Source organism: Triticum urartu, chromosome 1, assembly GCF_003073215.2.
Source record: "Triticum urartu cultivar G1812 chromosome 1, Tu2.1, whole genome shotgun sequence".
Taxonomy (NCBI): Eukaryota; Viridiplantae; Streptophyta; class Magnoliopsida; order Poales; family Poaceae; genus Triticum; species Triticum urartu.
Window position 1 is genome coordinate 531493649 of NC_053022.1, and position 7349 is coordinate 531500997.

Here is a 7349-nt window from a genome sequence, read left to right on the forward strand (position 1 = left end):
GCTTGAGTATTCTATAGTCTCACCTAAATAGCTTGGCGTAATCATGGTCATAGCTGTTTCCTGTGTGAAATTGTTATCCGCTCACAATTCCACACAACATACGAGCCGGAAGCATAAAGTGTAAAGCCTGGGGTGCCTAATAATCATCATAGCAATCATCCTTCGGTAAGCATGAAGGGAAATTAAACAATGTATGAGTTGAAGAGTTACTCTCATTCGAAGGTGGGCACGGGTAGCTAATCCGTCTCTTCCTCCTTTTGTTCTTCGCTCTCCTCCTCATCTTTTTCATCCAATGAGCTCACAGTGTCATCAACTTCTTCTTCCAGAGATTCCTGCAAAATATTAGTCTCTTCTTGGACGGCGGATACTTTCTTAATAAGTGCATTAATTTCATAATTGTATTCATAATTCTCATAGCAATATTTTAGGATAGCTAAATTTTCAGATCTATAACAAGCATCATCAATATCATCAAACTCTTTAAACATAGATTCAATTTCATAAGCACCCATAAAAGCAACAAATTCTTCTATTCGTTCCACATCGTAGTTGAAAGTGCGTTATATCGACTAGAGGTGGGTGAATAGGTGATTTTTAGGAATTCTTCACTGAGGAATTTCAGGGTGAGGAAATTCCTTAGCGAAGAACTACTTGCAGCGGAATAAGTACTCAGAAGTAAACATAACATAACACAAGCATGGTCATCATGATGAAATGAAGACAAGCACAGAGTACGGAAAGCGTAAACACAGGATGGCACTGGATGAAGACAAACAGACTGAAGAAATTGAACTGAGGAAATTGAGAAAGTCTTCAGTCAAAGTCTCCAAACAGATATGAACAAGCACTCAACACATAACTGAGGAAATGGAAGGGTTGAGGAAATGGAACCAGGTAGCTTGGTGAAGACAATGATTTGGTAGACCAGTTCCAACTACTGTGACAGTTGTACGTCTGGTTAGGGAGGCTAGGTATTTAAGCCTGAGGACACACAGTCCCGGACACCCAGTCCTAAACACGCAAATCAGAACACTCAGTCCTCACTGTATTCCCCTTGAGCTAAGGTCACACAGACCTCACCCAATCTCTCGTGGAAAGTCTTCAGGTGACTTCCGAACCATCACAAACTCGGTCACTCGGCGATCCACAATTCCTCTTGGATGCTCTAGACCATGACGCCTAACCGTCTGGAAGATGCACAGTCTTCAAAGGTAACAAGCGTCGGATCGACACAGGATTAATCTCTTCAGTGATGCTCAATCACTTGGGGTTTGTAGGTGTTTGGGTTTGGGTTCTCCTCACTTGATGATTTTCACTCAAAGTCCTCGGAGGATGGGATGCTCTCAAATGACAAGTGTCAGTTTCTCTCGGAGCAGCCAACCAACTAGTGGTTGTAGGGGGCGGCTATTTATAGCCTAGGGAGCAGCCCGACATGATAAGACATAAATGCCCTTCAATGATATGACCGTTAGGTGGGTAGATATTTTGGGACAGCTGGCACAATGCACAGCAACGGTCGGAAATTTGAGTATCAAATTCTCAGGGCTATCATGTTCCTCACTATGTAGGCAATCCGCACTAGCGAATTTCTAACTCCTCAGTCAGAACAAATTCCTCAGAGACCAGAAGAACTTCGTCTCTGTCACTGAAGAATATGACTGAACTGTATGAGATTTCCAATGGCTTCACTCGAAGGGATTGGTAGGTGTAGGATTTTGAGTTGAGCATCACATGGAAATTTTTCCTTCGTATTTCCTCGACCCCCTTTAACAGTACGGTGTTTCCTATAACTCAAGAAAGAGAAAATGAAACTACGAAAACAAAAGTCTTCACGCTTCATGTTCCTCGAGTGAATACCAAGGCTTCAAGGTCACACCAATTTCTTCACTTTCAAAGTCTTCAGAAAGTCTTCAAAAATCCACAATCTTCAGTCAAAGAACTTCATTTTTAGGGGTCGACTTTCTCTGTAAATATCAAACTCCTCATAGTCTTATAGACATGTGTACACTCATAAACACATTAGCCCCTTAACCTATAAGTCTTCAATACACCAAAATCACTAAGGGGCACTAGATGCCCCTCTTTGGTGATTGATGACAATATAGGTTAAATTTTCAACGGGGATAAACATATGAAGTGTAAATACTGATATTGAGGAATTTGATTGCAAGATATAGAAGAACTCCCCCTGAAGGTGAGCATAGTGAGGAATTTGCTTTTGAAGCATTGCACACTTTGAAGAATAGAATCATGGAGATCTCCCCCTATATCTTGTAATTCATACACGCATTTGAAATAATATGAAGAATTTGAAATGCATGATGAAATATGGTGATTGAGTAATTCAGCATGCGTGCATTAACATATATGAGGAATAAGCATGCAGAAAAACGCATCAAAAGTATCAGAGCACCATCGGGTTTAAGTTTACAACTCGATCCAATAAAGTTTCAGAAGAACGAGAGTTGTAACTTAGCAAAAAAACACCCATATAAGACAGACCCGCTTGAAGACTAACTCAAATTTCTCCCCCTTTGTCATTAAATGACCAAAAGGATCGAAAATGAGGACTAACGCCCCTGAAGAATGTCAAGTTGATGAAGGAGTGCCAGCGTTGTTGGGGTCGTTTGTTTATGTAGGGCCTGCCGCAGTGTCATCCAAGTCTTCATGCTCATCGGTGTCGCGCGATGAAGAATAAGAGCTGGCCACCAAGGAAGGGACCTTGACCTTCTTGAATTTCTTCGGTGGAGGTGCAGACCAGTCAAAATCTTCCTTGAGACCCATTTTCTTTAGATCTTCTTCACTATAGACATGGGACAGAATAGCCCAGGTGCGATCGAAAACCTCATGGAGGTAGTAGTGGTTTTTCTTCACTGCATTGTGTGTAGTGGTCATGTTCTGGAGAAATGAACCAAACTGACGCTTAACCCATTTATGGTTTCGATCCACCTTCTGGTGAAGACTAAGCAGAAGTTCACGGTCAGTCATCACACAAGGAGCAGTGGCTTGAGGATTTGGCTTGGAGGCATGGGCAGCAGAATCATGAGTGGCAGAGTCATCATTGGTGGAATAAGATGCAGCTTTGCGAAACTGACCATCCAATGGAAGAATGCCTTCATCAATGATAGCAGGAGCCTTGCCTCTTTCATCAGTTGAAGTAAAAAGTCTGCTTGAGGACTTCAATCGGGGGCAAGTAGCTAAGGTGATTCTGAAAATCAGCCTTGTAGTTGAGTGAAGACCTTGTCCTGAGGAATCTCATAATCCAAGGTGCATAAGGCTTCAGCTCGAACAGAGAAAGTGCAACATTTGCCAGAGTTCTCATGAAGAAATCGTGATAGTTGATAGGAATGCTATGAATGATGTTGAATAGCAGATTCTTCATGATGCCAACTTTTCCCTCATCAGATGAGTCGTGGCCTTTGATGGGACTCATTGTCCTCATCAGAATGCGATAGACGGTTCTAGGCACATAGAGTAAATCCTTTACGAGGAATTTGGTTCTGGGGACTTGACCGGGCTTCAAAGGCTTCATTAACACTTGCATGTAATGAGCAGTGAGTTCAGGTTCTTGGTACAGGCAGCGAGCTCCTTCACTGGGTGGACTGATGGGCAGGGCGTGAAGCAATTCAGAGGCCGGTGCCTTATAGTGAGTATTATCGGTCATCCAGTCCAAGACCCAGGTGTTGATATTTTCAGGATCACCTGTGATATGCAGTGTAGCATAGAACTGAAGAATGAGCTCTTCATTCCAATCAACAATGTCAGTGCAAAAGTTGAGGAGGCCTACGTCATGAAGCACACTGAGCACAGGAGTGAAACAAGGCAATGATTCCATGTCCACATGAGGAATATGCTCATGGTAGAAGATTTTGTCCTTGTTGAAAAGCAGTGAAGAATAGAAGTTGGCCTCGCTGGCAGTCCAGAAGCGCTTTCTTCTAAGACGAGCAGAATCATAAGGGTTGTAGTCAGTGAAGAACACGTGCTCTCCGAAGAAATCATCAGCCTTGAATTTCTGCTTCTTTGAGAATGGATCCTTTGGCTTGGGGTGAGGAGTGTCAGTCAATTGCATCACAACCTCCAGGATCTCGATCTCAGGTTCCACAGGCTGAGGAATTTCAGGTGCTTCTTCAGTGGCAGCCTGGGACTTCCATTCTTCATTTACATGTTCTTCAGTACTAGTGGCTGGAATTTCTTCATGGACAGATGGTGTGGCATGAGGTTCATCAGATCCCATTTGTACAGTAGTTACCGGGGACTGAGGAATTTGTTGCAATGGTGTGAAGAGTGGAGAGTTGGGGTGCTGACTTTCCCAAAAATCATCACTTAGCACGGGTGTGGTATAGCCAATGTCCATATCTTCATCTTCCATTTCTCTTCTTGTATGAAGTGAGTCAACATATGACTTTGGCCAGGAGTCAGCTTGAAATCAGGCATAGGAGTATTTGGGTCCTTGTGCCATAGGTCAATGTACTCAAGGATCAACTTTGGATCCAAAAGCAGAGGCGCACTTGTGCCCTTGGCTCTAGCGGCCCTGACTTGCCTATCTCTGATGATTCGGCAAGTTCCTCATCATCAGCTTCGTCTTCATCTGACGGTACTTGAAAAGCGACCTGCTTCTTTTGAGGACTTGGTCGAGAGCCTCGTCCAGTAGTTTCCTTGGTCTTCAACAGAGTGGGACCAGTTGAAGAATGCAGTGGTGCTGAGGAACTAGCAGATGCTCCTGAGGCAATAGAAATTCCCTTCGTCCTTTGGCACGTGGCGAGATGCGTAGGTGCTCAGGATTTTGTCGGAGAAGTTGAGGACTTGAGCGGAGGAGATGAGGATTTTGAAGGAGCAGGAGCAGCATGAGGAATTTGCCATGAGGGCTTTGAGGAATCTGGACGTGAGGGCATAGCTGAGGAACTTGGCCATGAGGGCATTGAGGGAGAAGCACTTGGCTTGTGAGCAGGCTTCTTTGGCATGGCCTTCTTTGGCTTGCTTGCAGAGGCCTCAGCTGTGGCAGCAGCAGTAGAGTCTTCATTGAATTTCCTCACTGCTTCTCTTGCTTGTCTGGCCAACTTGGCATGTCGCTTGGCCCATTCATCAGGATAATCCTCACCACGCTTGAGGCTGGTGGGATCTGCTTCTTGGCCAGGTGCCAACGGAGGTTTTGGGCATGGAGGATTTAGAGCGAATTTCTTCATGTATTTTGGAGTAACATATCTGTACTCCCTCCACTCTCTTGCCCATCTCCTCTCAATCTTTTCAATGCGCACCTTGCGCTGATTTTTATCTTCCTCAGGGGGTGTGTAGTACCGAGCATAGATGTCCTCAGGGATTTGAAAGGCAGTGTTGACCTCAGGCCTCTTTCCTCCTTTCTGTGGCTTCTTACCGCGAGCCATTTTCTTCAGTTGAGGAATTTGAACAATGGAATTCTCTGAAGATGTATGGAACTTTTCTTCGAGGAACTCTTTAAATGAGTTAAGTTGATGAGAACCTAGTGATTCAGCAGCTGACATGAGTACCTGTGAACAGAGTATAGTTGTGAGGTATTTGGAGAGGTCATATGCATTCTCAAAGGTTTTTCAAAAAGAACAAGTTTGAGGAATTTGACCAGATGAGTCTTGAAGAATTTCACTAAGCGTTCTTTGTCTTAGGTTCCAGAGATGTATAGATCGAAAATCCACACATTTGAGGAATCTTGAAGAAAAACATAGCTTAGAGAAATGAAACAAGAACAGATGACATGTGAGGTGTTTTAGTGTGTGAAGATATGAAAAAAAACACCTTTGAGGATTTTGTAGAAATCATTTGAATCAAAGAGGGAAGTAAAAGTAACTTTTAATTACCCTGGACAAAGAACACGATGAACTGGGAAGTGGAGATGTGAAGTTCGTCAGTGTAGATCTTCCACGCCCTAACTCGGCAGAGGAAGACAGCTACGGCAGCGGGGGGGTGAGAAATCCGTGGCCAGCGCGAGTACGACGGCGACGAGGTCGAGGCAGTGAAGCTCTTCCTCACCGGCGATGATGAAGTAGCGGCGGCGCTAGGATTTGAGAAGCTCGAGCTGGAGTGAGGTCGAGCGGAGTAAAAGAGAAGTGAAGAAGGGGAGGGGGTATTTATAGCCATGGTGAAAAACTGTTCGCCTAAAGAATTTGGACGAACGTGCCCCTGACCCTTCTCATTCACTTGACATGTGTCACCCACGTACTGAGAAGTGGAGATCGTGTGAGATCGTGGGTGAATCACTACTAGGAAAAGGCATGTTAGTGGCACACCTGTTTTGGCCATTAATGGCGCACTACAGGTGCGCCACTATCATCACGCCATTAGTAACTAATACTAATGGCGCACCCCTGGTGCGCCATTAGTATATCAGACAGTAGTGGCGCACTAGGGAGTGCGCCATTAGTATGTCCCATGGTGCGCCATTAGTATGCCTCCCAGGGGGCCATATTTACCTTCTGCTCTGGGTTACTAATGGCGCACTAACAGACAATGCGCCACTAGTATTTTTACAGCGCCACTAATGTGTTGTATGGTGCGCCACTAGTATGAATATTAGAATTTTTTTTCTGATATTTGCACAGGTTACAAAATATATTACTGCACAGAATATAGACAGCACCACACATCAACAACAGATTTATCGAATACAATAGAAGATTAGTCTTCGAATACAATTCATCATATTAGCTAGTCTCCGAATTCAAAATACCGAACAAAGTTAGAACACTACAAGTCTCGAGACTGCGAGTAGCGAGTTTGTCTTCACATTACAAGTCGATATTGATCATCTAAACTACCATCACATTAGCATCATCGTGATGAAACTGGTCTTCATCCGGTTCCTCCTCCGCTCCCTCCTCTCTCCCGCTAGATAGCACGCGTATCTAGCTTCCGCCTTCGCCCTAGTGGTGTAACCTTTGTAACTGTTACCGCTGAAACGGTGAACCTATCTCCGACACTCCTCCCAGTCGTCATAGACTCCGGGAACCTTACCCTTGTACATGACATACGACGACATCTCTATGCACTAGCCAAACAAAACGTTAGTAGCAATTCACAGACAATACATAAGCAATATATCAGTATGCAACAAAAGGATAGGAAGAGAAAAGAAAGACATTAATAGCACGATTCATGGTCCTACTAATAAATAGCATCGATTACATATAAGTTGAGCGACTGTCCAAACCAAAGAGACGTACAAGCTCATTAAAGTTTAATTACAACATGAGCTAATCGATATTTCAGAACTATACATAGCATCACTACTTTCAACTCGACTCAGGGACCGGAGCATGGATGAAGCCGCCGTCTGTCATGATGGTCACGAAATCGCGGGCGTTGTCAGCCTGCATTTGTAG